Below are 16,040 nucleotides of genomic sequence, written 5' to 3' on the forward strand. Positions count from 1 at the left end.
TACTCTGATCTTTCTCTCTTGGGTCCAAAGTGGACGACTTCACACTTTTCCACATTGAACTCTATCTGCTATAATTTTGTGCACTCACTTAATCTCTCAATGTCCCTTTGCAACTTTCTGCTCCCATCTACACTATTTATTGTGCAACCTGACTGAGTGTCATCACCAAACTTAGATATACGGCTCTGTATTCCTTCATCCAAGTCATTTGTAAATATAGTGTAAAGCTGTAGCCCCAGTACAGATCCCTGGGGGACACCACATCCTGCCAATTTGAGTACATACCCATTTCCCTACTCTCTGCCTCCTATCTCTGAACCAATTCCCGATCAAATAAGGTGCCATGAATTCCATGCGATTTCATTTTTATTAAATGTGGAACCTTATCAAATGCCTTCTGGAAGTCCATATAAATAACATCCATAAGCACTTCCATAACTACGTTAGTTATCTCCTCAAAAAATTCAACTAGGTTCATTAGACCTGACTTACTCTTACCCTCATGTTGCCTCTGGTTCTTTTGCCAATCACCTTAAACCTGTGCGCTCTCGTTATCGACCCTTCAGCCATTGGAAACACTTTCTCTTTATTTACTCTATCCAAACCCTTCATGATTTTAAACACCTCTATCAAATTTCCTCTTAGCCTTCTCTGCTCTAAGGAGAACAACCCCAGCTTCTCCAATCTATCCACATAACTGTAATCCCTCATCCCTGGAATTCTAGTAAATCTCTTCTGTACCCTCTCAAAAGCCTTCACTTCTCTCCTAAAGTGTGATGCCCAAAATTGAACACAATGCTCCAGCTGGGCTGAAATAGTGTATTATATTGGTTTAGCCTAACTTAGAACATAAGAAATAGGAGCACGAGTAGGCCATACGGCCCTCGAGCCTGCTCTGTCATTCAATAAGATCATGGCTGATCATCGATCTCAACTCCACTTTCCCGCCTGATCTCCATATCCCTCGATTCCCCTCGAGAATCTATCTATCACAGCCTTGAATATATTCAGAGACTCAGCATCCACAGCCCTCTGGGGCAGAGAATTCCAAAGATTCATAACCATCTGAGTGAAGAAATTTTCCTCATCTTGGTCATAAATGGCCTACCCCTTATCCTGATACTGTGCCACCTAGTTCTAGACACTCCAGCCAGGGGAAACAACCTCTCAGCATCTACCCTGTCAATCCCCTTCAGAATCTTGTATGTTTCAATGAGATCACTGCTCATTCTTCTAAATTCCAGAGAGTATAGGCCCACTCTACACAATCTCTCATCATAGGACAGCTCTCTCATCTCCGGAATCATTCCAGTGAACCTTCGTTGTATCGCCTCCAAGGCAAATGTATCCTGTGCACCGTACTCCAGGTGTGGTCTCCTGTACAATTGTAGCAAGACCTTTTTACTTTTATACTCCAAACCCCTCACAATAAAGAACAACATGCCATTTGCCTTCCTTATTGCTTGCTGTACCTGCATTCTAGCTTTCTGTGTTTCTTGGACGAGGACAACCAAATCTCTCTGAACACCAACATTTTTAAGTTTCTCACCGTTTAAAAAATATTCTGTTTTTCTATTCTTCCGACAAAGTGAATAACCTCACATTTCTCTCCAATATACCCGATTTGCCACCTTTCTGCCCACTTAGTCTATCCAATTCGTTTTGCAGATTCTGTGTTCTTCTCACAGCTTACTGTCCCACCTAGCTTTGTATTGTCAGCAAACATGGATACATTACACTTGGTCCCTTCATCTAGGTCATTAATATAGATTATAAATACCTGAGGCCTCAGTGCTGATCCTTGCGGCACCCCACTAGTTACAACAGCCTGCCAACCTGAAAAAGACCAGTTTATTCCTACTCTCTGTTTTCTGTCCGTTAACCAATCCTCTATCCATACTAATTCATTACCTACAATCACATGAGTCCTTAGCCTTTAGGATTAAAGCAAGTATTGTCTTCATTTTATTTAGATCTGTTTTCCCCTTTTCCTTTTTTTAAATCGCAGCCATTTTGACCAAAGCATCATCTTCAGCCAACAGATTAGGTAGATGATCGCTTCCCAGGACTTTTCCATAAATGCTGCTCTGAAACAGGTTCCCACAGGGGAGCATTGGAGTGACCTTGGACATCCCTCCATCCAGTCTCCCATCTTTCACAGCAAGCAGTACTGTCTAGGCTCCATTCAGCATCACCCCACCTATCCTCAGCCATGGCAAAAATTGAACTTGCATCCTTCCATTCTGTGATATAGCATCAGCTTTGGCTCAGTGGGTAGCACACATGCCTCTGAGTCAGAAGTTTGTGGGTTCAAGTCTCTCTCAGGGTCTTGAGCACATGAATCTAGGCTGACACTCCATTGCAGTGCTGAGGGAGTGCTACACTGTTGGAGGTGCCATCTTTCGGATGTGACGCTAAGCCGAAGTCCGGTTTGCTCTCTCAGGTGGATGTAAAAGATCCCATGGTACTATTTCGAAGAAGAGCAGAGAAGTTCTCCTCGGTATCCTGGCCAATATTTATCCTCAATCAACATAGCAAAAACAGATTATCTGGTCATTATCACATTGCTGTTTGTGGGAGCTTGCTGTGCACAAATTGGCTGCCACGTTCTCCACATTACCACAGTGGCTACACCATTAAAAAAAAGTACTTCATTGGCTGGAAAGCGCTTGGAGATGTCCGGTGGTCATGAAAGGCACTATATAAATGTAAGTTTTTCTTTAGCTTGTGTAATAAGCTTTTTATGTGGCACATTATCGAATGCTTTTTGGAAATCCAAATATACTGCATCCACTACTTCTTGGCTTTTGTAGACTATGGGGTTGAAATTTGGAACTGCCATTTTTGAGGCGTTGTGACCGGCTGAGAGAAATTTTTAACACCAGGCATTATTACGAAATTCAGTTTTGCCGCCTAAAGAGTGGATAGCAGTGTTAAATCGTGGCGTTGCACAATTACTCTGGAGGCGATAAGTGGGCCGTTAAGTGTGTGCTCAACATTCGGGCATTGGGCAGTATTTGGAGCTGTATCACAGACATAGTGGCTCCACCTAGATTGCATTGAGTTATTGCTTGGGTGCCTCAATGCCTCGTGGTTATATTTGCTTCCTACGTACTCAGTCAAAATGGCAGACCTTGCAGCAGCAGCTTGTCAGCGTGCCCATCAATTCTCGGATACCGAGCTGGATGCGCTCCTTGATGCAATGTAGAGGTTCGGCAGGTGCTCAGGACAGAGACTGGGAGGAGACCACAATCCCAAACGTACCGAATGCTATGGAGGGAAATAGCAGACGAGCGTCTGCAAGTGACATGGTGCCCAGGACAGCAATGCAATGTAGAAAAAAGTGGAACGACCTGACGCAGCTAGTGAGGGTGAGTATCTTTATTTTAAAACTTCAATATGCTATCCTCTGACCTCAATGTGCAGTCTCTGCTCAATGTAGTGTCTCGGAATCCATGCTCTAAGTTGATGAGGCCATAGTCAAGGTTCCCATTTGCAGCCTCACCCACTGCAAGGGCCTACATGCGCTGTTGATCTTACGACTCGGTGTTGACCCACCTCTCATGTTGTTAACTCCTCAGTCTTCATATGTGTCCCCATTACTGTTAGATCCTGCCCCCCTAATTCAAGCATTGGCACAGCAAGTCCACACCGCGAATGGTAGTTACTCGAGCCGTGAAGACTATTATTGAGTGAAATATACTAAAAATCGATCTGTGAGGACTCTCATCGAGTAGCATGTGCTAAATATGTAAGGCACTTGGGACACACTGAAAGAAGGCCTTTAACTCCGACGTGCTCTTTAATGTTACAGGCGAAGCTCGCACACAAAGGGAGCAAATGCGGACCGGTGGAGGGGAGCCAGACCTCCCAAGTGCACAGTCAGTTAGAGGAACGGATAGCTGCGCTGATGGGTGTTCAAGTTGGTGCGATGGCAGTGAGCTCAGCCAACGCCCCTCGGGATCGTGACGGTATGTTGAGTTCCTTTGCAGCAAACTGCAGGACACATGGCCCTCACACCATCATCAATCTGCTCTTTCAATGAGACTAGCATTCACGAATGCCTTTTCCGCTCCTGGCCCTCTCCCCTGCAGGTAACCGCTCTTGTGCTTTTAGATGATCAACCAGATCCACCGGGGCTTTTTCAGGTGCCTTCCACGGGTACAGATGGTGGTGAGGACAAAGGAGCAGGAGGACATCGCCTTGTTCGACCTCACACAGGAGGGTGCGTGGTCTGAGAATGGGGCCAGCAGCGCTGTTGACGAAGGGCTGTTGGGGAGGCAGAGGTAGGTGATGCTACAGGACCCAGTGGCCTCCAGCAATGCCACAGCAGGGTGGGGGGCGGGGGGGGCGGAAGGCCAGGGGCCAGCTCCCCAGAGGGTGAGTGCGTGTCTGAGTGATGTTCAGCAGCACTCTGACGATGGGCCCAACCTAGAGGTTGAAGCAAGACAATCCCTGCAGTTGCACAGCGATCTGCTGGGTGCACGAGCAAGCATGTCACTGAGTCTTGATGCACTACCTGTGAGGATGGAGGAGTCCATCTCAACTATTGCTCATGCCTCTCGGAAGCCCATTAAGCCCATCCTTGGTAGATGCCAATGGACGCTGGATGCAAACAGTGACCATGCGGTCCCAGACATGGTGGCACAGGCTTTGGGTGACGTTGCAGTGGCCATCAAGCACCAGGCCAATGATATTGTAGGCCTGAATACTCAAATGTCATCAGTCCGTTGTGTTCTGAGTCAGCTCTCTGGTGTACTGCAGTCGCAGTCACTCTTAATGCAGAGGCAAATAGATTCAACGGACGCACTGACTGCTGCCATCTCGTCTGGGGCCCCATCAATTCAACGGGGACCTAACCTAGCCGAACCAGGGCAGCAATCTGACCTCACCCAGATTGTTGCAGATGATGATGCTCTGCCCCAGGGGAGTAGCAGCCTGTTGGAACGTGATGTCATTTCTCAGCATATCATTCCGCCTTCACAGCTGCCGCTTTCCGCAACCCATCCACAACAGAGTGCTGCTGCCTATGTTGAGGTTATGCAGTCCGCAGTTGGGTCTTCCAAGGCCCGAGCTGGTCCTGCTGGGCTATCATGTGTGGCTGCGGCTCCAAGTCAGCAACCAACTATCAGTCTTGCTCAAAGTCCTGAGACTCTATTGAGGAGGAGCAGTAGGCGGGAGGGGAGAGAAGGGAAAAGGTGGTAAAGCACTCTTCAAGACAAAGTAAAGACCTGTGGGAAGGTGGCCACATATGCTGACCTTGTTTAGGTATGAACTTTTATAACTAATTGCACTTGTATGACCCACCAAACACTTGCTTGATAATTAACAGACCTGAGATACGAGTACTGAATCTGATGAGTCAACAGCAGTACGACGCCAACTCCCTACTGTCTGTGCGAGCATCAAACACAGCACCGACCGAGACCTCTGAGCCCTGGCTGCAACTCCCTTTAAATAACGCCCCGGATTCGTTTCTCCACCTTGTGCAGTTCAACTTTTTCGTCATCAACGCCAGCCATTAAGGTGGCAAAAGTGAATGTGGTGAGAAGGGCGCCAGGGAGACGTTGTACGCATACTGACGTCATGATTTCCATGGCCTTAGCCAGCAGTACATTATGTTTTAACGCCCTTAAAAACGAACACCGAATTCTGCAACGGGCGTTAGCAGCATCCAGCGCCAGTCTGAACCACCTGACGCCCAGTTAACACCTAACACGGTGTTATCAGCAAGTGTTAGCAATCGAATTTCGACCCCATGCTTCTATTTATAAAGCACAGGATCCCATATGCTTTATTAACTGCTGTGTTAGCCTGTCCTGCCACATTCAGAGATTTGTGCACAAACAACCCCAGGACTCTCTATTCTTACACCCCCTTTAAAATTGTACCATATATCTTGTATTGTCTCTCCTCATTCTCCGTACCAAAATGCATCACCTTACTTTTCTGTGTTGAATTTCATTTGCCATATATCTGTCCATTCCACCATCCTGTCTATGTCCTCTTGAAGTCTATTACTATCTTCCTCAGTGTTTACTACACTTTCAAGTTTTGTCAGAATGTCACATAAAGAAACCTCCAGGAAAGCCTCTACCCAGAGTTGCCGTCCGTTGCTCTGGGTGACGGATAGGCTATGGGGTTTGAAGTTGAGTTCAACATCCAACTGGATGGCAAGGTTATATATTGCCGAATTCAACCTGAGTCAGCAGCCAGGGAGAGAGTTGAAGTCAGAGGTGAGGGTGACAAAGGGTGAATTTATGCAGGAGTAACTCTGCTCTAACTTTGGCGGAGGAGCTGCAGCAACCTTTGAAAATGCCCTAAAGGATGTTTATGCTGTTTCCCTGGGGTTTCTGCTGCTCTTGTGTTGAGCTGGACCTTCAGGATAAGAATGATCTCATTGAATCAAATAAGATTCTGAGGAGGGTTGACGGGGTAGATGCTGAGAGGTTGCTTCCCCTGGCTGGAGAGTCGAAAACTAGGGGTATAGTCTCAGGATAAGAGGTCGGCCATTTAAGACGGAGATGAGGAGGAATTTCATCGCTCAGAGGGTTGTCTTTGGAATTCTCTACCCCAAAAGGGTGTGGATGTTGAGTCATGGAGCATATTCAAGGCCAAGATAGAAAGACTTTTGCAATCTAAGGGAGTCAAAGGATATAAGGATCGGGTGGAAAAGTGTTGAGTTCGAAGATCTGCCCTGATCTTATTGAAGGGGACCGTATGGCCTACTCCTGCTCCTAATTCTTATGCTCTTATTAAACGCCGCAGCAATTCATCCCCTTAGTCTTTCAGCAGGTGCTGAACAAGATGATTTTGATTTTCCTTCCAGTACAAAAGAAGAATCAGATTTAGCAAGAGAATAACAATACATCATTCACAATATTGAGCTTATTTGCATGAGGCGAAATCGCCACAATGTTTGCTACAATCTCCAGCTACACGTGTTGGAATGCTAGGTGCACCTGCAGCTTTGGCTGTAACCAAGCCATGCACACTCAGTGTAACTACCTGTCACAGGTCTATATTCGGGTGGGGGGGAAGGGGCGGGAATTACATTTTTTGGGGCTATGTCAGCTTCTGCTATAACAAAGCCAGGCCCTACTACGGGGGTTCTCAGCTGGGGGTCCGCCAAATTGGACTCGGAACTCCAGAGCAAAAGTGCCCAGCCGCAGCGCCCCAGAAGTGCTGACAGTTGAACTGAAAATCAATCACCGAGGCAACATGACTGGTGCACCCGCAGATGGCAGCCTTGATAGGTCTGCCTCGCTAGGTCTCTGGGTCCGCCACCCGGCTTCCTGGTGACCAGCTGGGTTGGTTCCGGTATCACTGGGCGCACCTTCGCTTGGTACTGCCCTCCCCATCTCAGCAAGCCCTCTCACCCGACACAGTACTGGAGTCGCCGTTTCACCCTCTTCCCTTACTCGGAGTCAGTGCGGCCAAACAGCACGCACAGCTGTGGGCTACAGACCCCTTCAGTGACAATATTGAAGTTATACTGCCACCCTCTGTCCCATCAAACCTATTAGCTGTGTCATTGACAAGTTTCACATGAAGTAAAACAAAAATAATAATAAATATATATGTTTAATTGTATAATTCATTTTTATACAGAAAGAATACTTGTGTTGTGTTATAGGCAGTGGGTGGAATTTTTATAACACAGAGGGGCCTCAGAAGTTGAAAGGTTCAAAACCCTGCCCTACTGCACACTCAGTGTAACCACCTGTCACAGGCTGTATTCAGGGGGTTACAGTTCTTGGGGCTATGTCAGCTTTTGGTAGTTTTCTAATTTGACATGTACACATTTCACAAGCGCTGCAGGTTTTAATTCCGCATCAACTTTTTGAAAAATGAGGAAACGCCTTGTGTCCCCAGTAAGAGGACCGCCTCCGCTGTGATGGATAACAGAGCAGTCCTGTCAATCCGGGGTTGGAGGGTTGGCTGCTCCGGGTTAAAAGCCGCCTCACAGGCAACGCACAGAGCAAAGTGAAGACAGTGAGAGGAAGTGTTGGATGCTGAATGATAGCAGCGCATAAGGTAATTGTCTTTATATCTCTGCCAGGGGTTTTAGTGACACTACATTTCCGTGTCAGCGCTGCAAACCTTCGCTAACTTCATGATCAATTCCCTTTTAGTACAGCGGATAAACACCGTCCACTTCCCCCATGTGTAATCTGTCCTTTCTCTCTTGTACTGTACTGTGAACAAGCGCTACCGGGGAGAGTGAAATACACATGGTTCCGCTTTCGGAATTGTGATCGGGTTGTTAATTTCCGTTATGGGCATTCTTGCACGACATTATGTAAATAACTTCAGAACATGTCCGTATATAACACTTCATGATTCACTCACCTCTAATTCAAAATAAGTGACAGGTTCCCAGCACCTCATTGGTATGTATGGGCGGTTTATACAATTGGAATAGCTCGCAGCACATTTTAATAAAGATTATAGAGCTAGACTTTCCATTATTGTGCGGATTGCCCAAAAGTGGGCGATATTTCCAGCGTTAGCGTTTATATTGGTTTTTGAGATCGCCGGAATATCGCCCATTTTCAAACCCACTAGTTTCCACTTTTTAATTTGGGCGTTAGCCAGAGCGATATGAAATGGGCGTTAGCAGTTTTTTCAATTTTTTTCTGTCGTAAATGGCCGGCGTCAGTAGCAACGGTCTTTTCCAGCATTTCAGGTCAGCGGTCATCAGCACATGCGCAGAACATAGAGAGAGAAGGGAGATAGAGGAGAAAGCTTGTAGCGGTAGTGACTTATATTTGGAGTTTTTTTGTGAAAAATATCTATAGTTAGTGAGTGAGTGATTGATTACCAACATATCTAACAGAAAAAACAAAAGAATGGAGAGCATGGAGGAGATGCGTGTTGAGGTTGTGGAGGTGGAGGAGATTGGTGAGGGCAGTGATATGGGTGAGGTGGGAGAGGAGATGGGTGGAAGAAAGAGACCCAGGCGCTTTTCAGATGAGGCCAACGCTGCCCAGTACCTTGCAGTGCTCCTGCGGCCATGTCTTCCTCAACAGTGGAGGTAGTGGGCCCAAGCACTTTGCCGCAGGGCACCCGAAGGAACTCCATGCCGGCGCCGACCCCGTGGAGGTTGGTTTGGCGCAGTAGGACTGCTCCACAATCGGCAGATCTGAGCGTGGACATGGTAAATTTGTCGAGGAGGAGCGTTGAAATTGGTCAGCAGCTCCTCCAGGCAATGGGCAGAATATCTGAACAGATGGCCAACCTATCCGCGAACATAAAAGAAAAAATGACGCGGATAGCGGTGGCCCCGGAGGTAATAGCCGGGATAGCCAGAGGGCTATCAGTGTTCCTGGAATCCGGCATTCCACCCAATGTGCCGCACCCCCATTGCCAGAGACACATGTGAGCCAGGAGAAAGCTGTTGCTTCTGGCTCGGAGGACGTTTCCTCGGAAACACCTCTCTAGCATCGGGCCAAATAACGGATCTGCTGTTATCCCCCCCCCCCCCCCCCAATGAAGCAGTGCTTGAGGAGCACTGTGGCAAAGCGACTTGGAGTTGGTAGGGGAAGAGGTGGGGTAAAGACCCACGGGGGTTGTTGTCATCATCAAGTTTTTCAACATGGGATGGAAGGGGGGAGATACTTTTTATAATCTTTGTTGTATTTGTTATTGTTAAAATGTTCTAAATTTGTAGTGGGGTGGGGGAGGGGGTACTGTTGTGTTCTTTTATGTTTTTTGAATAAGAAAAAATTCCATGTTAGCATTCAAAAAAAATTATTTAACATAACATTGTTGTGCATTTTCTCAGATAGCTGTAAAGCTAAACACTGGCGCGTTCATACCCTGAAAGGGGATTAAATGTTATGTAAATCAACTGTAACTTTCACCAAGGTAATGTACGCCATTCACGTATGAGCTGCAGACACAATAGTCTTACAGCTGTGTAACTACCACTAACGCTATTTCAAGCAAAGCGCTCATTTATGAGCTGCTGACGTAACAGTCTTGCAGCTGTGTAGCCACCACGGGCCCTTTCCTGCAGTCTAGAGGCGGGTGGGGACATGGTTTCAACGTCAGCCTGATTGTCTGCCCGAGGTCATCATCCATCTCATTTTCTTCCTCTTTTCCTCTCTGCTGAGGTGGACCAGCAGTCCCTTCTGGCAATTCTTGTCCCCTCCTGATAGCCAAGTTATGCAGCATGCAGCACACCACCATGAATTGAGCTACCTGCACAGGGTGGTATTGCAACTCGCCTCCCGAGTGGTCCAGGCATCTAAAGCACTGCCTAAGCACTCCAATTGTCTTTTTGACAATATTGTGTGCGGCTATGTGACTTTCATTGTATTGCTTCTTGGCTTCTGTCTGGGTATTACGCAGGGGGTTCACCAGCCAGGTGGCGAGGCCATATCCTTTGTCACCAAGAATCCAACATTGACCATGTGGCTGACTCTTAAAACAGGTCAGATATAGTGCTCTCATGCAAGATGTGCGCATCGTTGATGTTGCCTGGAAATTTTGCATTTACTGCCATGATTATTTGCTTGTGGTCAACAACGAGTTGCACATTCAGGGAGTGGAATCCCTTTCAGTTCCGAAAAACCTCTGCATCCTGAAAAGGTGCTCGCATGGCGATGTGCGTACAGTCTATTGTTCCCTGCACCTTGGGGAAGTTTGCTATTCTCGAGAATCCTAGAGCCCTCTCAGTCTGTGCCTTCCTGGTCATAGGGAAGCTTATAAAGTCCATCCAGCGTGTGTAAAGGGCTTCAGTCACCTGTCGAATGCAGCAATGTCTGGCATGCTGTGAGATAGCACAAATGTCGCCACCTGAGGTCTGAAAGAAGCCCGATACATAGAAGGAAAGTGTCGCAGTTACCTTGACCTTAACGGACAGTGCGGCATGAATGGTGCTGTTAGGCTGCAGATCTCCCCTTATGAGCTGGCATATCTCACTGATGACCTCCTTTCAGAAGCGCCATCTCCTAGGGCACATGTTCTCAGACAAGTTCAGGTAAGACCGCTTATCCCTATAAGTATGTTGGATGTAAGTTCTCCTCCTCCTCAGTCTGCCACCTCTTTGATTGGGCACATAATGCTCTTCAATATACCTTCTCCCATCTCTAGTTTGTAGCATGTGAGTAGTCATCAATACAGTCTGAGAAATTACAGGCCCCATTACAATAACAATCACTATTCACAAACAATAAATTTTCCAACTAAAACTCATAAAATAAATTACATTTGTCCACAATATGATAAGATGTTTGTTCAGATTTTCAAATCAACTTAAAAGAACGCGCAGATTAAATCAAAACATCCCAGAACAGCCTTTTATATGAAAAGTCCTCCGATTTACAAAATGGCGTCCATATCGCTGGGTTAAGGTCAGGTGAGTGCAGCTTTTTTACAGCGTTTTTTTTGGCGAGCGATATTTTCGGCGAAATATGGATAATATGCTGAAAGTAACGCTCGCCGATATTATGGGCGGTTTCTGAGCGTTAGTTTCGTTTATAAACTGTATTGAGTCTTTATGGCAAAATAATATGGGCGGACGGTTTAATTATTTCTCGGCATTACCCAGATGCCAAAAGTAAGGCTGGGTGATAAATGGGTGTTAGTTTCCATTTTTGGGTGAAATGGGCGATAAATAAGCATTATACTTCATCTCAGCGTTAAAATGGACAGTAAGTGGGCGGTAGTGAAACAAAACTGATGGAAAGTCTAGACCCTAGTGTCTGACTTGTCTTGTCATGTTAAGAGTTCGCCGGTAATGTTGTGTTGGTAAAGGATCGGGGCCATCCAAAGCGCATCCGCTCTTAGTATGGGCAGTTTTAATAACCAGTTTTAATAACCCAGACTGACTGTCTCCCAGACATGCTGAATGCTCACAGTTTGCCATCAGTCTTTCTGCTTGCCACGTGTCATCGGGCACTACTGATTGATTTGATTGTGCGGCGTTCTGTAGTTGGAGGCGGTGAAGTCACTTTCTGTTTCTCTGGAACTGGAATAAACATAGAAACATAGAAAATAGGTGCAAGAGTAGGCCATTCGGCCCTTCGAGCCTACACCACCATTCAATAAGATCATGGCTGATCATTCACCTCAGTACCCCTTTCCTGCTTTCTCTCCATACCCCTTGATCCCTTTAGCCATAAGGGCCAAATCTAACTCCCTCTTGAATATATCCAACGAACTGGCATCAAAAACTCTCTGCGGTAGGGAATTCCACAGGTTAACAACTCTCTGAGTGAAGAAGTTTCTCCTCATCTCAGTCTTAAATGGCTTACCCCTTATCCTTAGAGATTTGTGAACATTGCATTCTAGTGTACGGTTTGCCTCAACGACTTCTGTCAAATAAAAGCGGACGATTCGTAGCAGCAAAGAGCAGTGCAGGGACGGTGGAGGCTTATTTCCAATTGGGTTATTTTTGGCGGACCCCTTCATGCATTCTCGCAGAACCCTAGGGCAGTTCACAAACTTTTTTGGTCTTAGGACCCTTTTCAAATGAATTAGTAATCATGGACACCCCATCTAAGTTATAATACATTCAACTCCTTGCATATTTACATTTCTGAATGTAAAGATCATCAGTGTCCTGTTAAAGTGACTTGCATGACATTTCACCAGGGCTGTCCGATGTGAACCCTGCTGTGAAAAATGTTATCTTCCCTTCAGCTGAAAGGTAACCCTAACCTGCCGATTAAATACTTCACCACAAGGCACCTCCCTGCTCTTCCTGGAGTGGAATTGGGCTCGGTGGCTTCTGTTGGGAACACGGCACCGTTTCAGGTGAAACCCTCCACCGCCTGCCTACTCACTGCCGAATGTTTCAGGGTGTTTTCCCTCTTCCTGTCTGCGCTGGAATATCACCGACATGTGGCCTGGTGTACGGTAATTCTACCACCAGGACACCGCCAGTAACTGCAACCAGGGCTTCAGTCCGGGTCCACTCACAGGCCCAGCTGCCATACTCAGTGAACAGGAGCTCACAGCAGTTTGATCATTGGACAAGGCTGCCGTGGTGTCTCCTTCCTACCCTCCCCCAGCCCCGCCAATCCATTCCCGGTGTCTCTGGGGCCTCTCGTCTCCTCTCTTGGCATTCTCAGTCAGTCCGACACTAATCTGGGTACGTGTCCCTTTCCAGAGCGGCCTCGTCTCCAGTGCCCGCTCGGCGATCGCTGCTTACCAGTGTCTCGGTGGGCCTGACATCGAACTCCCGGGGCGCGAGCTCTCAGCCGCCCTGCTCGAGCGCATGAAGGAAACCAAAATAACGGCCAACGGCGCAGCGCGCCCCAAAATAACGGCTAACAGTGCGCGCGCCCCAAAATAATGGCCAACGGCGCAGCGCGCCCCAAAATAACGGCTAACAGCGCGCGCGCCCCAAAGTAATAGCTAACAGCGTGCGCGCCCCAAAATAACGGCTAACAGCGCGCGCGCCCCAAAGTAACAGCTAACAGCGTGCGCGCCCCAAAATAACGGCCAACCGGCCCGCGCCACAGCAGCAACCGGTCTTCTTCGTATTATTTCGTGGACCTCCTGGAAAGTTTCTCTGGACCCGCCGGAGGTCCGCGGTTATCCATTTCGGATCAGATAAGTCAGCTTGTTTCCTTAATGACGCTAGATTAGGCACCGCGGATGAATAATGGGATTTGGGTGGTCATGTGTACTATGGTTGCTAACACTGTTTGGAGGTATTCCCGGAGGTTTGACCATGTGACGACTGACCATGTTATTGCATTTACCTTGTAAAGTTTGGGTCCCCTGTAGTTGAGTAGCTTTGGTCATGGTTTCACACTAGGAGCTGTGTGTGAGAAGTTACAAGGACCAAGAGGCCACCTGCAAATAGGTGAAGAAGGGAAACTGAGGGCAGTGAAGAGAGGAAACCAAAGATGGAGTAGCGAGCAGGGGAAAACCGAAGTTGGAAAGAAGTTTGATTCCACCAACAACTAATAATAACTGCAGGGGTATCAAATAGAAATACTGGTAACATTCCAATCCCCCCTCATAACCAACAGTAATGCAATACTCAGTCTACATGTAAATGGTAGTAATAGATGTAAATGGTAGTAATACCTGTATCTAGTAGTAATCCTATAACATGTTGATATTCATGCTGCGGCTAAAGCTAGAATCTCCCCACACTGTCAGAACAAGGAGGCATAATCCTTAAATTAGAACTAAGCTATTTAGGAGAGGAAACACTTTTTCATGCAAAGAGTAGTGGAAAATCTAGAACTCTCCAAAAGTCTGTGGCTACTGAGTTAATTTAAAATTTCAAGACTGCACTTGTTTATCTTTTAAATAGAGCTGGGGTATGGATCAGCCACGTTCTAATAGAATGGTGGAACAGGCTCAAGTGGTTGAATTATCTACTCTTGTTCCTATGTACAGTTGCTGATGACATTTAGCCCGTGTGTCAGGCCTTTAAAACACATTGGGCTGGATTTTCAGTTTTCGGGGCGCATCAGTAAAGTCGGCATTGCACGAGGATTCACGGTCAAACCGCGAGTTTTGGCAACGTTAGTCCGGGGCCGGTAGCCTTTTGAGAGAGGCCTTGAGATGGGGGGGGGGGGGGGGTAAACAAAACAAAAAAAATTGCAAAAAAACATTCAAAAAACCCTTGCCTACTAAATCGCTGAAAAATAATTAAAAATAAAAACTTTAACTTATCTTTTTGCAGGTCTTCATACTTACGGCTGCTGGCAGGACTACACTGACCGGTTTGACCCTGTCAGTATTCTGGGCATGGCGTAAGGGTCGGGAGAGAGTCGCAAGTCCGACAGTAACGCAATCTGCGTCGTTGCACACCGGCGCACCTCTCCCCGGCGGTACTTGGAAGTGCCGCCGCAAAGAGATGCCCGAGGATCCCGCCGGCTGGGTTTTCACCGCGGAGGGTCAAAGTGCGGCGAAAACCTGGTCGCAAAGTCAGTGAAAGTCCATCCCTGCAGCACCGTTTGTGCTCTTGAGACACTAACAAAGCTGCTTCCTCACTGAGGAGTGAATGTGTGCTATGTGAAAATGAGCTTTCTTTCAATTGAAATCACTGTTTTAGCCTTAAGTGTTCAAACTTTATTGTCATTGGCTGCTTAAGTGCATACTATGGAGCCTCGTGATCACATATCCAGTTTAAATCAACATTCACCTTAACTTGCATATATTTCAAGCTCGTGGTGAATAAATTCCAAATGAAACACTAGTGTGGCAGAAGTGCGAAGAAGAACACTTCCCATATAGTCCTGCCCAAAAAAAGTCAAACGGGACATCAGTCAGTAAGGAAAACTTAAATGCAAATAGAGTATTAATGACTGGATTGACGGGGTTTAAGGGCCAGTTTTTACAGCCCGGGGCCAGAGCATGACTGCTTTATGATAATCCAGTGGATTTTGGTACAGCTGCGAGCTGTAATTTTTGACTTTTTTCAAACATTACCGGTAAATGTAAAAGTGCATCCAGTTTGATTCCGTTATACTTGGAAATACTGTGGTTATTTATTTTAAATTCTCTGCATTGCAACCGTGGTGTTATATTTGACCCCGAGATTAGTTTCTGACCACATCCGTGCCATCACTAAGACCGTCTATTTCCACCTCAGTGACATCGCCTGACTCCGCCCTTGCCTCAGCTTATTGCTGCTGAAACCCTCATCCATGCCTTTGTTACCTCTAGTCTCGACTATTCCAATGCACTCCTGACAAGTGTAGCGGGTGGTGGATCTGTCAAGCTTCACCGTCTGACCTTGAGCGGTTCGAATCGCTCCCACTCCCAGGTTCTAGACCCTGGACTTATTAGTCAGGATGTAATAAAGAGCAGCAGACAATTGTTTTGGTGCAAAAAAGAATCCTTATGTTTATTTTAGGATGACAACATGGCACTTCAAGATTATATAGAAACTTCAATACTTAGAGTAGAAGGGGAAATATTACAGGTGGAAAAACACACACCCAGTCTTGCCTCCCACCTCCCACTTCTAACTATCTAAGCTGGAACTCTGGGATTACAGGGATTATGCTCACCAAATGATCCCTTGACAGTTGAGCTGGTTCGTGGTTTCGGGGTTCGCGGGA

The 16,040-nt window shown here is 46.7% G+C and overlaps 1 protein-coding gene across 1 annotated transcript in view; it reads left to right on the forward strand.

Moving 5' to 3' along the window:
* Positions 1-7,996: 7,996 nt before the first annotated feature.
* The window catches only part of LOC139264253 (leukocyte elastase inhibitor-like), a 49,760-nt gene continuing 41,716 nt past the window's right edge, over positions 7,997-16,040 (forward strand). The window contains exon 1 of the mRNA XM_070880418.1: positions 7,997-8,037. The gene's annotated coding sequence lies outside the window, so the exon portion shown is untranslated. The remainder of the gene's footprint in view (positions 8,038-16,040) is intronic.

The sequence above is a fragment of the Pristiophorus japonicus genome, chromosome 5 (genome assembly GCF_044704955.1).
Source record: "Pristiophorus japonicus isolate sPriJap1 chromosome 5, sPriJap1.hap1, whole genome shotgun sequence".
In the NCBI taxonomy this organism is placed as follows: Eukaryota; Metazoa; Chordata; class Chondrichthyes; family Pristiophoridae; genus Pristiophorus; species Pristiophorus japonicus.